We start from the raw sequence: 17,691 nt of genomic DNA on the forward strand, positions 1-17,691 counted from the left end.
GCCCGCGGGCCCCCGGTCGACTAGCACGCCGCGGGGCCCCCGGGAGCCGGGCCGCCGAGCGGCCTGCAGGCTCCATCGCCGCGGGCCGCCGGTTGACTTGCAGGCAGGTCGACCAGCGGGCCGCGGGCCCCCGCCCCGACACCCGGGCCGCCGAGTGACCGTCGGGCCTCTGCGTCCCGAGACACGGGCCCCCGGTCGCCTAGCAGGCCGCGCGACCTCGGGCCCGCGGGACGCAGGCCGACCAGCAGGCCGCGTGCCCCTCCGAGACCCGGGCGACCGAGAGGCCTGCAGGCCGCGGGCCGCCGAGCGACCCTCGGGCCGCGGGCGCCCCGAGACCCGGGCCGCCGAGCGGCCTGCAGGCTCCGTGGCCGCGGGCCGCCGAGCGACCCTCGCGCCGCGGGCTCCCCGAGACCCGGGCCGCCGGCCGCCGAGCGACCCTCGGGACGCGCACGCCCGAGACCCGGCCCGCCGGCCGCCGAGCGCCCCTCGGGCCGCGGGCGCCCGGGACCCGGGCCGCCGAGCGGCCTGCAGGCTCCGTGGCCGCGGGCCGCCGAGCGACCCTCGTGCCGCGGGCTCCCCGAGACCCGGGCCGCCGAGCGGCCTGCAGGCCGCCGGCTGCCGGCTGCCGGCCGCCGAGCGACCCTCGGGCCGCGTGCCCCCGAGAGCCAGGCCGCCGGGAGACCGTCAGCACGCGCAGACTCGGGCTGCACAGCCGCGGGCTGCCGGTGGACCCGCGGGCCCGCGGGACCCCGGTCAACCAGCAGGCCGCGCCGTCCCGTACCGCCGGGTGACCAGCACGGCGGCGGTCCCAGGCCCTCCACGCCCGTGCTGCTGAGCGGCCTGCAGGCCGCGGGCCGCCGAGCGACCCTCGGGCCGCGGGCGCCCGAGACCATGCCCGCCGGCCGCCGAGCGACCCTCGGGCCGCGGGCGCCCGAGACCCGGGCCGCCGGCCGCCGAGCGACCCTCGGGCCGCGCGCGCCCGAGACCATGCCCGCCGGCCACCGAGCGCCCCTCGGGATGCGGGCGCCCGGGACCCGGGCCGCCGAGCGGCCTGCAGGCTCTGTGGCCGCGGGCCGCCGAGCGACCCTCGGGCCGCCGGTCGACTTGCAGGCAGGTCGACCAGCCGGCCGCGGGCCGCCGAGCGCCCCTCGGGCTGCGGGCGCCCGGGACCCGGGCCGCCGAGCGACCTGCAGGCTCCGTGGCCGCGGGCTGCCGAGCGACCCTCGCGCCGCGGGCTCCCCGAGAGCCGGGCCGCCGAGCGGCCTGTAGGCTCCGTGGCCGCGGGCCGCCGAGCGACCCTCGGGCCGCGGGCGCCCGAGACCATGCCCGCCGGCCACCGAGCGCCCCTCGGGATGCGGGCGCCCGGGACCCGGGCCGCCGAGCGGCCTGCAGGCTCCGTGGCCGCGGGCCGCCGAGCGACCCTCGTGCCGCGGGCTCCCCGAGACCCGGGCCGCCGAGCGGCCTGCAGGCCGCCGGCTGCCGGCTGCCGGCCGCCGAGCGACCCTCGGGCCGCGTGCCCCCGAGAGCCAGGCCGCCGGGAGACCGTCAGCACGCGCACACTCGGGCTGCGCAGCCCCGGGCTGCCGGTGGACCCGCGGGCCCGCGGGACCCCCGGTCAACCAGCAGGCCGCGCCGTCCCGTACCGCCGGGTAACCAGCACGGCGGCGGTCCCAGGCCCTCCACGCCCGTGCTGCCGAGCGGTCTGCAGGCCGCGGGCCGCCGAGCGACCCTCGGGCCGCGGGCGCCCGAGACCATGCCCGCCGGCCGCCGAGCGACCCTCGCGCCGCGGGCTCCCCGAGACCCGGGCCGCCGAGCGGCGTGCAGGCCGCGGGCTGCCGGCCGCAGAGCGACCCTCGGGCCGCGGGCGCCCGAGACCATGCCCGCCGGCCACCGAGCGCCCCTCGGGATGCGGGCGCCCGGGACCCGGGCCGCCGAGCGGCCTGCAGGCTCTGTGGCCGCGGGCCGCCGAGCGACCCTCGGGCCGCCGGTCGACTTGCAGGCAGGTCGACCAGCCGGCCGCGGGCCGCCGAGCGCCCCTCGGGCCGCGGGCGCCCGGGACCTGGGCCGCCGAGTGGCCTGCAGGCTCTGTGGCCGCGGGCCGCCGAGCGCCCCTCGGGCTGCGGGCGCCCGGGACGCGGGCCGCCGAGCGACCTGCAGGCTCCGTGGCCGCGGGCCGCCGAGCGACCCTCGCGCCGCGGGCTCCCCGAGAGCCGGGCCGCCGAGCGGCCTGCAGGCCGCGGGCTGCCGGCCGCCGAGCGCCCCTCGGGCTGCGGGCGCCCGGGACCCGGGCCGCCGAGCGGCCTGCAGGCTCCGTGGCCGCGGGCCGCCGAGCGACCCTCGGGCCGCGGGCGCCCGAGACCCGGGCCGCCGGCCGCCGAGCGACCCTCGGGCCGCGCGCGCCCGAGACCCGGGCCGCCGGCCGCCGAGCGACCCTCGGGCCGCGCGCGCCCGAGACCCGGGCCGCCGGCCGCCGAGCGACCCTCGGGCCGCGCGCGCCCGAGACCATGCCCGCCGGCCGCCGAGCGACCCTCGGGCCGCGCGCGCCCGAGACCATGCCCGCCGGCCGCCGAGCGACCCTCGGGCCGCGCGCGCCCGGGACCCGGGCCGCCGGCCGCCGAGCGACCCTCGGGCCGCGCGCGCCCGGGACCCGGGCCGCCGGCCGCCGAGCGACCCTCGGGCCGCGCGCGCCCGAGACCATGCCCGCCGGCCGCCGAGCGACCCTCGGGCCGCGCGCGCCCGAGACCATGCCCGCCGGCCGCCGAGCGACCCTCGGGCCGCGCGCGCCCGGGACCCGGCCCGCCGGCCGCCGAGCGACCCTCGGGCCGCGGGCGCCCAGAGACCCGGCCCGCCGGCCGCCGAGCGACAGCACGCGCGGACTCGGGCTGCGCAGCCCCGGGCTGCCGGTGGACCCGCGGCCGCCGCTTGACCCGTGTATGCTTGCTGTTCATCTCCTGGAGATTCCTGCACCAAGCTGATTGAATGAGGAACATGGAAGCACTGTATATAGGCTTTGCATTTTTCTCTTCGTTTCCTGTACTTTGCCTTCGTTTCCTTTGCGTGTGCTCTATTTTATTGTACATGTTATATTGCTTGTTATTTTTTTATTCATTTAAGGTAGGACCGCTTTTATGCGTTTCTACACCTCCCCGCCCCCCCCCCCCCCCCCCGCCCCGCGTCTCCCTCCTCTGGTGCCCGCCCCAAATGAGGTCGCATCATCTTTCATAGTGTACATCCTGGGCCAGCATAAGCTTTCCAAGAATAAAATGCCCCCCCGCCTTTCCTTCCCAAGGACACCACGAACACCTCCTGTCCTGTGCAGTGCTTTTTCACCCACCGCCAGCAGAGGGCCCTCTCTGACAGACCCAGGAACTCCCCTGCTCCGAGTCATCCAGGAGAGGCTGTTCCGTTCTGTGTGAAACGGGTGGGGTGGGCTGATGAGACATCATTGCTTAGAAGGCCATCGGGTTCACCGGTTCGGTGGCAAGAGAGAACATCCTCATCCTCCTTGAGGTTGACTCGGAAGGTCTTCGGGCCCGCAGGACACCGCCCCCAAATGGGCCTCCGTGGCATAGGGAGATTTTGCCATGCGAGGTGACAACAGGAGGGGAACACGGACCCTCCTTTCCTTCTCCCGTCTGAAAGCAGGAAGAAAATCTCTCACGGGAACAGGGTGGTGGAGGGGGCGGCCGGGAGGTGTAGAGATGAGGACTGACTGCTTTCCTGTCTTAAGAAATCACGAATCATCCAAGTGGGACCGCTCATAACACACAGAGGACAGAAGTGTGGACGAGATGAGGAGAATGTGTAAGGGAACGTCTTCCACAAGAACTCTTTTCCATAGGCCGACTTCAAGACTTTCCAACATCTCTAGGTTTAGGGGTGGACTGAGTGCCATGAAAGAATGGACATTCAGCAGCCTGTCTACATCATCTCCAAAGAAGGGAAAATGCTGAAACGTCCCTAGCTCCACAAGCCTAAGGGTCTCCCTGCTCCGGAGAGTTGGAGCATATGCGTGCTTCCATGCCTACACAGATCTTGCGCTTTAGGGAAACCACAAACTAGGCAGGAGCCTGGACTTCTACAAGGCAGTCCATGTTCACACGGGTCACTGTGGTTGCTTCCTTACTTTCATTGGATTGGATTGGGGTGGGGTGGGGTGGGGTGGGGTGGGGTGGGGTGGGGTGGGGTGGGGGGCGGGGGGGGGCGGTGACAAATGTCCAAGGATGAGGCATCCTAAAGAAGGAACGTGTGTGGTCCAAGCTACCCGAGGTCGCCATCCTCATTGTAGGAAGAGGACCTCTTTGGGGAGTGTGGGGAGGGGGGAGGCAAGGTAGAAGGTATGCAGATAAGGTTTGGGGGAGGGAAAAAAAGACATTTCGGTCCTAAAGCTAGTCATTTCGAAATGGGAAACAAAGGACACAAGGGAAAAGCTAAAACTGGGCACAGGCGATTGGAAAAGGTTTCTGAGGAGAAGAATCTTCGGAAAGGAATGGGAACCGTGGTCAGGACTGCTTAAGATGAGGATGGATTCAAGGACACACATGAGTGTTCGTATCAACAGGAAACCAGTGCAAAACTAGAATTCAGTTTTCTGTCTCTCGGTGAAAAAGGCCAACTTTGGGCTCGGGCTTGGGTGTTTCTTCTATTGCTCTGCTCTCTCCGTCATGAGAGAGAAAGCTTTCCTTCCTTTTTCCGGAAGGAAGGAAGGAAGGAAGGAAGGAAGGAAGGAAGGAAGGCAGGCAGGCAGGCAGGCAGGCTTATGTCTTCTAAAAATCATCACTTCTTTTCTAGGTTACCTTTATCAGGTCTTGGGGGACTCACGTGGACTTAGTCCTCTTGATATTCAAAGAGCCAGGGTTGGCTCACAAGGAAAGAGGCTTCTCTCTTTGCCTAGCAAGTCTTTCCCTGGGATGTGGGTGACGTGGCTAAGGAGGCACTGTTCCCCAGTGACCTATCTAACTGTTTTACACTCGTTGGGGTATTTTGGACACATTTGCCCCCAAACCGAATGACACATGAAGTCTTTTGCACTTAGAATGCATGTTGAGAGAGGATCCAAGAGGAGAGGGCCTAGCTCAAGAATGTGTTCTCTCTCCTTCGAAAGCAGAGCCATGAAACGGAGTAGGCTTCCTGGAGAGCTTTCCTGACATGGGAAGCGTTGTCGAAGAGGAAGGAACGTGAAGCCTTCTTTGGCTTGTGTCTATACACGGGTGTGTTCCAGCTGCTCTGGAAATGATGGGATCCTTCTTCTCTGCCCTGGCATACAGGGTTTTCGGTCGTCCAAATGGAGGCTCACACGACAGGACTGAGCCCAGTATCAAGGAGATATTCCACCCGAGTTTCATGCCGAGGCGGCAACAACAGCCTCTTGAAAGATGATGGGGGGTGGGGGGGGGCCACACGTGGATCAATTCCATTCTGTCCATTCAACAGAGGGTCGGGGCTACAGCAGACCCCAGAGAGGGACAGCAGACCCCAGAGAGGGGCAGCAGCCCGGCCGGCCACTGGGTCTCCATGTCTCAGGCTTCCTGGGGAACCTCACCCCCCCCCCCAGGTCCCCGCCGCCCCCCGCATTCCGCCACCCACCTTGGTGCATTTCGAATGGCTCCAATTGTAAATAGATGCTGGTGGGAAGATTTCTACAGGTTACCTGCAATGGCTGACCTGTCATGCTTGTCACCCTGGGGGAAAACAATTCTCTTTGTCCCCAGAGGCGTCAGACTCCTCTCTCAGGAACCCCTGAGCCCCGGCCACTGGACTTCACTCCACTGGCACGTAGTAAGGGTCATCCAAACGTTCCTGTGACGGTGAGTATGGTTTCCATGTGGGTTGAAGCCTTCCCTTGCTGCAAGCCTTCTGTCCTCACCATGGCATAGAGACGGTTAAAAAAAAAATTGTGTTTGCCACTTTGGGTATACCTTCCACAGCCTGCAGTGATCAAGGCACCCACTTCGCTGGGCAAGTCCTATGAGCCTTCACAAAAGCTCTTGCAACTTCTTGGGACCATCACTTTTCCAGTCACGCTCAATCATCAGGCAAGATTGACAGGGCCGATGGGAAAACTGGACTCCGAGAAGAACGAGTGACCTACGTGGGGCTGAATGAACTGAGGACTAGGATGATAGTGTGTGTATGACTACTTGTCTACAATAGGACTGATTGGGGAAGCCGCTGGGGGCGGGGGGGGGGGGCAGGGTGCGGATACCTTAGGAGCTTGGGATGAACATATACACATTCCTATACGTAAAGTGGATAATCAACAAGCTCTTACGACTTGGCACAGGAAACTATACTCAATACTTTGTAATAACCTGTAAGAGAAAAAAAATCTGAAACAGAATCTATATCTATCTATCTATCTACCTATCTTTCTATCTAAATCACTGTGCTGTACACCTGAAACTGCACGACATTATAAATGCTTCCATTATTTCAAACAGAAAAGAATCTCCTAACCTGAGTGAGAGAGAGAGAGAGAGAACAGGACGGATTGTGAAATCTTTTCTTTTCCAGCTACAAGGGAAAATGAAAACAAACAAAACCCAATTTATTTTAAAAGTTGGACATCCATTTGGTGACTTGTACCCTTGTCAGCAAAATGGAATCACTTCTCTTTTTCTCCCTACCTGCTCCGTCCAGAATTCAGAAACTCTCCGTGAGGCTCCTTATTTCTTTGGCAAGAGAGTCACTTGCACGCGTTCCTTAGAGGCCCACGTTACGTTTCCATAAAACGGGAATACACACTTGTGGATATGAGATTCTGGTGCTATTCATTTTCCTTAGGGTGTTGCTTTTCACCTGAAAACCGGACTGGATCCTGAAGTCTTTCAAGTTGCCCCCAATATCTGGCTACAACTCTCTCCATGAATGTTTCCCACTTTCGCCCACCCTTTTGACTTGGCATCACTGACAACGAAAACAGCCCTTTGCCTGAAGCCCTACAGACCGAAGCTGGAGGACTTGGTGAAAACTTTAGAGACATGGCCACCACAGCTCCTGTGGAAACCATCCTGGTGCCTGTTTCTGTGAGAGCCACTCTGAAAGTCGAACCAAACACCCGACATCATCACAGCCATTTCAAACTGCTAAAGTTGCTTCCACCCTAACATCTACAAATCTTCTTCACTGACACCGCCCCCCACACGCTCCCCCCCCCCCCCACTGGTTTATAATCGGCTCCAGTGATGGACCTTTGTCTTCCTTTGGTTTCCATACAAGTGCCTCTTAGGAAATAACCTGATTGCTTGCACCACAGGCCTAGTTTTTGGGAGCCCATCAACATCACTGCCTCCTGAGAGGAGATATGATAACTGTTTCACAGAACCGACCTGTTCTCAGAACTCAGAAACAGTTTCCATGAAATGGAGGCCTCTACTAACCTATTTTCTCCCTTTCCCTCCCTCCCCGCCTCCCTCCCTCCCTCCATCTCCCTCTCCCTCACACACACACACACACACACACACACACACACACACAGTCACCAGGTCAGCTTTCAATATGTTCAGAGTAGGCCGCCCCAAAATGTGTCTCCTTGAATTCAAGTCGCTTAAGAACTGGACAGCACAAGACCGGACATTCTGGCCCTCCTTTCTGTCCTCCCACAGCAGAGCACGATCTCAAGTTAAGACGTTTGCTTCCACGCATGTCCGTGATTCTCAAATGGTTTAGTGGGGTTTCCTGGGTTAGGAAAAAGAGGGGACTCCTATTTGCCTGAGACAAGGAGAAGTTCTCACACAACCTTCACCCATCCCTCCCTCCCTCCCTCCCTCCCTCCCTCCCTCCCTGCAGTTTGGAGGGGGCAGCCTAAGGGTGGGGAAATTGGGGAAGGAAAAAAAAAAGCCGTTCGATAAAGGGGAGCTCGAGGCAAAGTCAAAGGCTCCCGATCTGACCGGAGAGCATTCTGCATTTGAATGAAGCGATTGAACAAGGCCCTGCGGAATGAAGCGTCCGGACTTCCCCTCCCCCTCTCCCGGCAACTATCAGCCCTGGCGACTTGGGAAGGAGCGAGCGGTGGAGAAGCGGGCGGGGGCGGGGGCGGGGGCGGGGGCGGGGGCGGGACCAACAGACAATAGCCGCTGCCTGCCTGCCTGCCTGCCGGGCTGAGGCCTGAGGGCTGCGGGCCACGCTGGTTTCTGCAACTCAATCCCTTCCAGGAAGCACCTGTGATGACTGCTTGGCAGGGAATGGTCAAAGCTGAACTCTCTTGGCCTATTTCTGAAAAAGGCCTGAGTCTCAGCTACGACAGATTTTCTGGATTTCTTGGCCCATGCGCAGACCCGCACCCTCCCATCCTGTCAGATCCTTTGTACCCACACCTCCCCTGGGAGAGTTCGTTGGCCTCGTCTGGAACATGAACAAGCAAAACCAAACATAGTGTGACATGATGTATTGGTCTTTATTGAAAAGAAACGTGCTCCTCTCGCACACCTGAGGGCAGGAAGCAAAGGCACGTTCTCAGCAGGACGGGGGACAGGGAACCCGAACCCAGGCCGGTCAGCAGTGGCCCCCTGCCCCCCACCGCCCCGCCCTCCCCATCCCCGTCTCTCCCAGGCCCACGTGGGGCCTCCCTTCCCTGCCTCTCTCTGTGCCCCTCGTCTCCAGCTCCCCCAGCCCAGCTTCCGCACCCCCCCCCCCCGGCCCCGGGAAGGGGAGGCATGTCTGTCCCAGCTCCAGTTCTGATATTTCACTTGTGAAACTTCCCTAGGCCCAGGTGCCAGCTTGCCGTCCTGCTGCTTCATGTCCGTCTCTATCAGCCATGCCCAAAGGGCACGGGAAATTATGGACAGCAAATAGCACACCTAGACGGTGTGTGCGTGGGGGGGGGGGTGTCCCTTCTCCAGGAAGCAGTGAGGGAACAAAAGGAGGCCTGGGGGAAGGAGTCCTGGGTGCCTATCATCGCGCCCCCGCCCCCCCACCGCCCCGCAGAGCACCATTCATTTCCATCTCCGCATCTGAAGGACACATAGTCCTGGTTGAAGCAACTTGATGAGGATTCCCCTCCTAACGACGTGACAGAACCTATGAAGAACTGCACTCCTTGAATCCATAAATGCTAACGGGATCCAAGGAGTTTTCCATCAATGGCAGAAAAAGAAATGGTCCTGAACATAATAACTGCCAAGTATTCCTCTAGACGGAGGCATCATTCACTTTTTCTTAACTTTTTTTCTTTTCATGTTTTACAATAAACTGTATATATTTAGAGTGTACAATTTGGTACCCCAATCTTCCAATTCATTCCCCCCCAACCCTCCCCGCTTTCCCCACTTGGTGTCCATATGTTTGTGCTCTACATCTGTGTCTCTCTTTCTGCCTTGCACACCAGTTGATGTGTACCATTTTTCTGCAGTCCACATATATGTGTGAATATACAATATTTGTTTTTCTCTTTCTGACTCACTCTCATTCACTTGTTAACAACAGTAACGATGACGACGACAAGGACAAGGATAAGGACCGGAAAAACAACAACAGAGAGAGCACTGGGCGAGTTTTCCACTTCTTAAAGGAAGGAGGCCGTGTTCCCAGGCAGGTTGGCTCAGCTGCACAGTTCCCTCCGGTGACTATTCCTGGGGGCACCGTCGAGGTGATGCACGAAACACACAGGAGGAGGCCTTCTTGAATGTCCTGCCCAGGAAATGGGGACATGATTCCAGCAGTGGCGATGGCTGCCCTTCTCTTTAGGGTGACACACGGGCCTGATGGCACCGGGCAAACCCTCCCCTCCCTCCCTCCCTCCCTCCCTCCCTCCCACCTACCTTCCTTCCTTCCTTCCTTCCTTCCTTCCTTCCTTCCTTCCTTCCTTCCTTCTTGAGGCTCTTGGCCTCCCCACTGAAAGGAAGAGCCCAGGGCCCAGCAGCAAAGACCTTCTGCTGATCCTTGCCAGGGGGCTCTCATTTTACACACTTGAATAGGATCAGTAGACACCGTCATCTCATGAGAAGCAGAAAATATCATCTAAAAGCCTACTTTCCTGGTGTCTCAGCGTCCAGGGCTCCTCCTTCTCAGGGATCTTGTGCTCTGTAGGGATAATTCACATGCTGGGGGAGTAGGTTCCCAATAGCATCTTATGAAATGGATTACAGGATGTCTTCCTTTGAAAAAGATAAAGATTATTTGGGAAAGTTATTCATATGAAGCACATGGATGATATCCTCTCTGATCTATATATTAGAGTTGACCGTTGAACAACCAACATGGGGGATTAGGGGGGCCGACCCCACACACACCATTGAGAACCCATGCATAACTTCACAGTCCAAGCTCTGTATCGGGGCTTCCACCTCTGGGTACTCAGCAACCAGAGATCCTGCAGTGCCATAGTGCACAGCTATGGAAAACATCCCCTTATGAGTCACACACACACACACACACACACACACACACACACACACACACGCGCGCGCGCGCGCACGTGCTCGAGCGCAGACATCTCAACTTTGTTACCCAAACGTTAGTGGTGTTCGAATAATCTTAGAAGTGATGACTGCTGTCTGATGAAATCAATGGATCCATCAATCAATCTATGACACTACACTTTGTATTTCCTAGTCTCAAAATTATTTGGAATTTGGCTCCTTAGAAGTTTAGCTTGGTCCTTCAAGGACAGTGTCAGTTGGAGAGAAAATAACATTTCTTCAAATCATGGAAGTGAAATAGTCCTGGACGCTTATGTGAAACATTAACATAATTTTTCTTCTTTATTTTATAAGATAACTGGAATTAGGAAGAAAATCTCCTCGTGAAAAACCAGGTGCTACCTTTCCTTGACTGATGATCGAAGAGGAGAAAGCATTTTCTGGGCCCATGCAACTTGAGAGAAGTTCTAACTTTTCTGGAAAAGAAAGATTCCCACCCTCCCCTTGCTCGGCCATGCTAGAAACCTTCCCCTGCCCCAAACTCTGACGTGTCCCCTTGTTTGGCCTCACTGTGTGTCGTCCGTGGGCACGGGAACACACTTGCGTTCCGTAACAGGAGAGCCTATGGAGAAAAGATCTCTGCCCACTTTCATGGGATCTGCATTGCTGGCTAGGTAAACCTAAGACATCAAAAGAAGTGCCTTGGAACACATGCTCCTTCCACACTGGTCACCTCATAGGATTCCTAAATGACTCTGGTTCAGCACTCACTCGACTTGGCTGTGTTTCTGTGCTTCCTGACCTAAAGGATCTATCTGGATATGCCACCCGATAGAAGCTGAAATAAATTCACTTTGGACGTGTGTGAATGCCGTTCATACAGAGAGTGGGGACTGCAGGGAGCTCTTGTGGATAAAGAAAAATGGGGGAACACATGTAGGCGACAGCACATAAAGTATAGAAAGATACACGAAGGTTTCCTTCGTTCGCGGGTTGGGAAGGGGGAACGACAGAACATTCCCTGCTTCTACTCTACGCACGCACGCAGGCAGGCAGGCAGGCAGGCAGGCAGGCAGGCAGGCACCGGAGTGGGGTGGGGTGGGGGGAGCTGGCTCCTTACCCCACCCACCAGGGACGCGTGCGCGTTTAAAGAGACCAGGAGGAACGTGGTGGCGGTGGCGATGAGGAAGGAGGACCACGTTCAAGGTGTGGATTTGCGGTGAGGGCTACGTGAGGTGACTAAGAACTCGGTGCAGTGAGCGGCCCATACAAGGACAGAAGCGATGGTCCCCTAATGCTTGCAGGGCCTGGCCAGGAGCATGAACGGGCGCCCGTGTCCCCAGGTTGGCATCATGACACTAGTTCATCCCTGTGAAACAGGATGTGTTTTCTGTGTTCTCCTGTCTTGACAAACACACGTCTTTACCTGTGTCTCCGTACAACGACGGTCTCTGCGTGACAGTCGGCAGAACATCCCCAGGGACAATTATCACAGAGACCTGAGGTTCTGCTTGGCTGGCAATGCTTGTGTGAATACTGCAGTGAGATACAGACAGACAGACAGACAGACAGACAGACAGACACACACACACACACACACACACACACACACACCCCTACGTATAATTATGTGTATTTAATACGATATCTGTATTGATTTTCTGTCTCAGATGACGAATGATGCTGTCAGCCTCATGATTTTCACACAGGGTTTCTGTGTGTGTCCTACTGTCGGGACAACATAGCCGGTCTGTGTCATGGAAGCAGAGACACCGTGGGAGTCACAGGAATGAAGACCTCGTTCTAGGAACTGGACCTTCCAGAGGCCTGGGAGCAGCTGGGCAGGGCAGGGCTGGGCTGGGCTGCGGAGGAGGGGAGGGGAGGGAAGGCTGTGGCTCTCAGTCCTCTGAGTGCCCGGTGGCAGTGGCGGAGGTGGCAGTGCCGATGGAGCTGTCAGCGCCCACAGGGAAAGGTAGCCACCGATGTGCGGGGCCACAGGGGAGACATGGAGAGACTCGGGGGAAGGCACAGCTGTCCCTCGGTGGATCTGCGGCCAGGCAGCCAGGAGTGGCCTGGGCCACTGTCGTCCAGGGGGCACCAGCTGGGAACACTAGCCAGACGCAGGGCGGCGGGGGTGGGTGGGTGTGTGTGTGTGTGTGTGTGTATGTGTGGATGGACAGCCTTCCACCCTGCACCTCTGTGCCCACCTGTCACCGTGTGGGATGGCGACAGCCTGCAGAGAGCCTTGGCTGTGGCTTCACTTCCAATGCCTACATCCCATCCAGCGTTCTCTTCGCACCAGCCCTACCCTGGGGTCGCACGGGGAGGGGGAGACTCAGAAAGGCGGTTCCCAGGCTGCCCCCGCATGGAAGTCACATGAGCCTCCGGACATGGCCGTGCCACGTCAAACACGCGTCTGGAGGTAGGTCAGACTTTACATTGTGTTACGGTTTGTTTTCTTGGGAGAAGTTGTGTCTCTTAGGCCAGGAGCAACTGGAATTGTCGGTCAAAGTCCTCAGGCAGCCCTTTGACTTGGAGGCCGAGCACAAGTTTGACACGGTATGTTTCCGGTGACATGGAATTGCAGATGGCCCACGAAGCATGCTCTCGGCAATACTGCCAAGCCTGTGGTCTCACAGGGGACGGTCTCCTCGACCGAGATGTCACCATCTCGGGAGTCCGCACCTGGAGCGACACGGTGACCTCAGGACGGGCGCCCTGTCTGTGCGCCCCATCCGGATGCGCGTGGACGGGAATGGAGCAGCTCTGGGAACGGTGGACGATGCCAGCTCTTGTTCTTCTGCTCTGCTGCCTGCCGTGCACGGCTGTGGAGAGGGACGCGCCGCTGTGGAGAGGGATGAGCCGAGTCCAGTGTCTCTGAACCCACCCCAGGCAAAGAGGAGCAGGACAGTGGGTGTGGGCCCTCCCTCGTGTGTGGCCAGGATCCTGTGCGGGGGGAGAGTCCCTGGCCCTCCCGCTGAGAGGAAGGTGCGAGAGGTGGATCGGCGGCGGCGTCTTTCCTCGGGGCCCCAGAGCTTCTGCGGCTCCGATCTCCCCTCTTCACAGTTCTAGTTGGCGCCCGCCCCAGCACAAACCTACCTGAGAGCTTCCCTGGTATCCGGAAGCGATGGCTTTGTGTTTTGAGGACGCAAGGGGAGAAAGAGCTGAGCAAAGCTTTTCCCTGGAACCTGAGTGTCTATGGGTGTGTCTGGCCCATCACCAGCGAGCGTGCTGAGTGCCACTTCCTGAGGGCAGGTGCTCTTTAAGGAAAGTATGGCTTCGTATCTTTGTGACACGCAGGCCCTTCTAGAATGTGGAGCGAGTTTCTCAAGAATCCCAGCAGAATCCCAGGTGCTGTGGAGGCTAGGGCCTCAAAGGTCCGGCTCCATCCCCTCTCTCCATCCTGGCCTGGCCTGGCCTGGCTGGGCCCCTAAGGACCCTGCTGGCCTCTAGAGTGGCCCCTGCTTCTCGGTTGGTTTCCACGCTGCTGCTCACAGAGCCATCTTCTCCAAAGGCAGCCGACCGCCGTATTCCTTCCGTGGAGGCCTGGCACGGCTCTCCTCGGCTTGGATGATAGCATGAGAGGACTGACAAGCTGGGTCCTTCCTCCAGGGCTGACCTTTTACAAACTCCGCCTTGAAGAGGGGTAAAGTCAGCATGTCATTCTCACGTGTAAGATGGGACCCGAGGGGCCCGTTCCTAGCTCTACCACTTGGGAGAGTGGGGGACTCTTCCGTCAAGGAAACGGAGAGCTCATACTTGATGGTGCGGTTGTCAGAAGCCTTTTTCTAAGCCTCCCCTGGCCCCACCGTGTCAGAAAGACGTGTCCCTCCACCTGCCGGGGACTTGATGAAGGAGAGTCACTCTGGTAGAAGTACCCGAAGCTCGAGGACTTCACTGCCGTCTCCCTTTCTCTGGCACGGGCCCGCCCCTGGAGGAGCCCTGTCTTCACCTGGCCGTGACGGCACCGCTCAGGGGAGCTGGAGACAGGACCCCAATGAGGGCAGGTGGATGGGAGCCTGTTCAAAATGACCTACACACCCAATCTGCCGTAGACATGGTCCACAGATCGTGGACGTGCCTGTGCCCCCGAAGACATCCGTGTGGCCCCGGGCATCCGGCAGCCATCTTCTCCATGTTCTCCTGACCTGTGCTCTCGCTCTTTTCTCCGGAGCACTCGCCTGATGATTCGTGGGGGCATGAAACCCCAGCTGGCAGGAGCCAAATGATCTTCCCAACACAAGGGAAAAGAAGAGGTGGGGTCCCGCATCCATCCAATGTTTCTGTGCCTAAGAATGAGTTTCTAAGAAATCTCATCCTCCTTTAGCTCCCTTAACACCCCCCCCACCCCGGCGCCCGCCAGCCCGGGCCATAGTATAGTTACTTTCCCAGATTTCCTCCCTCTCCTCAGCAGAACCGAAGAGATTGTAGGTGTTGCCACTTCTCTGAGTCTTTCTTTGCTTTCTTAGGAGGGCTGCCCCATGTCACGTAAAACTTGGAAGACATACATGCGTGAGCATCTCTCCTTGTGATTCTAACCCAGGGAAGAGCATTTAAAACTCGAAAGGAGGCAAACTAGGGTTCAGGCACCCAGAGTTGAGCTGGGTGGCCACTGGGAAGAGAGTTCCAGACCCCTTCCTGTTTGGGGGAGGGGGAAATCTCCCCCTCTGCCCCTCTTGAGTCCTCGTGGCTGGACTCATCCTAACATGGACTCAAGGCGGATAGAGGAAGCGGGAGCGGGAACACGTGTTCGTTTGTTGTTGTTGTTGTTGTTTTACCTTCTAGCCGTGAGAAGTGGCTGAGGCGGGCAGCTTTTCGACTGTGTAGACCAAGGGACAGTACATGTGTGAGACAGGGATCAGACCGAGAGACTTAGCTTTCGGGTGCGCCCTGAGGGAAGGAAGAATCTAAACAGAGTTTGGGCTTGGGGGGGGTCCCTGAAAGAAGTCACAGTGTCTGTCTCCCTAGGCTTCTCGGCCCCAATGAATTCCCTACTTTGGGGATCGGAGCGTCCTCCTAACTCCAGGTGCAGATGCAGGGAGTGCGCCTTTCACCCGCGAGAGAGATGGATGTCTCGCTTTCAGGGAGACACAAAGAAGAGCCCGAGGGTCCCTCTTGTGTTGGCCGCCTGCTTGAGGTCACCGTCACGCCAAATGATCACTGTGCCACGGAGGTGCATTTTGGCGTGGCCTATCCTGGGCTCCACAGCCACCTCCCTGAGAACGGGTATGGTCAGAACCGTAGGAAGCTCAAGGGCGCCGCCAGCCGGTTTCAAAAACGTATCTGTCAGCACCTGCTGGCTGCAACCGCGAGGTTTGCAAGTGCCCTCCGCATAATTCTCCCCCTCCCCCGCAACGACGTCATCACTTCCAATCCTGGCGAACAATGTATGGAACCTTTGCTGGGGTTTTCGTTTGTTTCTCTTTTGTGGGGTTTCTCTCTCTCTCTCTCTCTCTCTCTCTCTCTCTCTCTCTCTCTGTCTCTCTGTCTCTGTCTCTGTCTCTGTCTCTGTCTCTGTCTCTGTCTCTGTCTCTCTCTGTCTCTCTCTCTCTGTCACACGCGCTCTGATGTTCGGGGCCTAATGGGAGAAATGAAATCAAGCGAGGGGTTTTGCCCTCAGGTTGCCTTGGTCTCGGGTTGACTTGTGTGCGCTGAGAAAGACGGCCTTTACTGAAGGCCCTGCGCAGACTTTTTGACACCCCCGATCCATGGAATCCTGAAGCTGTGGAACCTAGAAATCTTTCGGTCTCCTTTTGATTTGGAAATCTTCTCCTTGACAGAAAGAAGCCCATTTAAAAGAGAAAAAGAAAAAGTGGAACTGCATGAGCAGATCGGTTTTTAGATCTCAGCCGGGCGGCTGCCCGGTTCTCTGGGGAGAACTGTCTTCATCTTGCAAATCTGTACACACAGCCCACAGTGGCCTGGGATGGAGGCCAGTGGACTGGATTGGGCAGAACCTGAGACCAGAGGAAAGAGAAAAAAAATAAGAAAAATGGTGGTGGTGGTTGGGGGGAGGGGGAAGAGGTCTGCTTTGAAAAATAGGAACTGCTGGCAGGGCTCCCTCACCCCCACCCCCCCACCCCAAAGTAGGACTGTGTATCCAGGCGTAGAAATGATACTGCGCCAAGAAGGCAAGCGCTGTTGAGACTGCTGTTCCTATGATGTTACAAACCGAAAGCGATGCTTTCTGGTCGAGGCTCTCCATGACAATCTGCTAAGCAAATCACACGTTGGCTGTTTTGGACGTTCTCTGCAGTTTTCATTGGGAGTGAGGAAGAGCCGTTTGTACATGTTTTGATACAATGTTTTGAATGCTGTGGGACCATGGTATGTTTCCGCCGTGGATGAACAAGGTTGCCTTTTCCAGCTTCCGCTTGCATGGTCATTTCCTGGTCCTGACGACCCCCCCGCCCCAAGTGAGGGAGGCCTGTGTGTCTTTGTGTCCATTTAGAAGGGTTGGTGCTTGATGCCAGCATGATATCCAAATCTTGATTTTGGACTTACCAAACTACTGTTGGGAGTTTGTTTCTTGTCTTAATCTCCCTTAACTCTTGCAGTCACCTGAGTGTCCACTCTTGATTTCGCGTCTCTCTCTGCCTCTGTCTCTGTCTCTCTCGCTCTTTCCTTTTGTTGATTTCTTCAAGGCAAGCCATCTTTTTCCTCCTCCTCCTCCTCCTCCTCCTCCTCCTCCTCCTCCTCCTCCTCCTCCTCCTCCTCCTCCTCCTCCTCCTCCCCCCCTCCTCCTCCTCCCCCACCACCCTCCTCTTCCTCTTGCTCCTTTCTCTGCCCCCCTCCCCCCTCCCTCCCTCCTCCCCCCGCCCTTTTAAAATTGAAGTCTAACAGACTGACAAGAGTATATTGGTTTTCAGGTGTATACCCTAGCGAGTGGCTATGTTTACACATGGCCCAGGGATCTCCGTGATAAGTCTCGTTACTGTCTGTCACCATTCGATGTCATGACAGTAGGATGGACTCTATTCCGCCTGCTGTACATGACATCCTGCGAGTGAGTTGTTTATTTCATAACTAGAAGTGGGCACCGCTTCCTCTCCCTCACCTATTGCACTCGTCTCCCTCTTCCCCCCTCCCTCCCTCCTCTGGCCACCCCCCATTTGTTCCTTTTAGGTGTCGAGGAACCTGTTTGCGGTTCCTTCTTTGTGTTCATGTGTGTGTATTGCTGTGTACGTTCTTCACAGACATGATAGTCTCGCGACCTGAGGTATCTTGTGTAGCGCAATACCCTCTGGGTCTCTCCATGTTTCCGCGGATGGCAAGACCTCATTCCCTGGTAGGGTTGAGTCATAAACGCGCGCGCGCCTGTGTGTGACTAGGT

This window comes from Hippopotamus amphibius, chromosome 15 (assembly GCF_030028045.1).
Source record: "Hippopotamus amphibius kiboko isolate mHipAmp2 chromosome 15, mHipAmp2.hap2, whole genome shotgun sequence".
Classification (NCBI taxonomy): Eukaryota; Metazoa; Chordata; class Mammalia; order Artiodactyla; family Hippopotamidae; genus Hippopotamus; species Hippopotamus amphibius.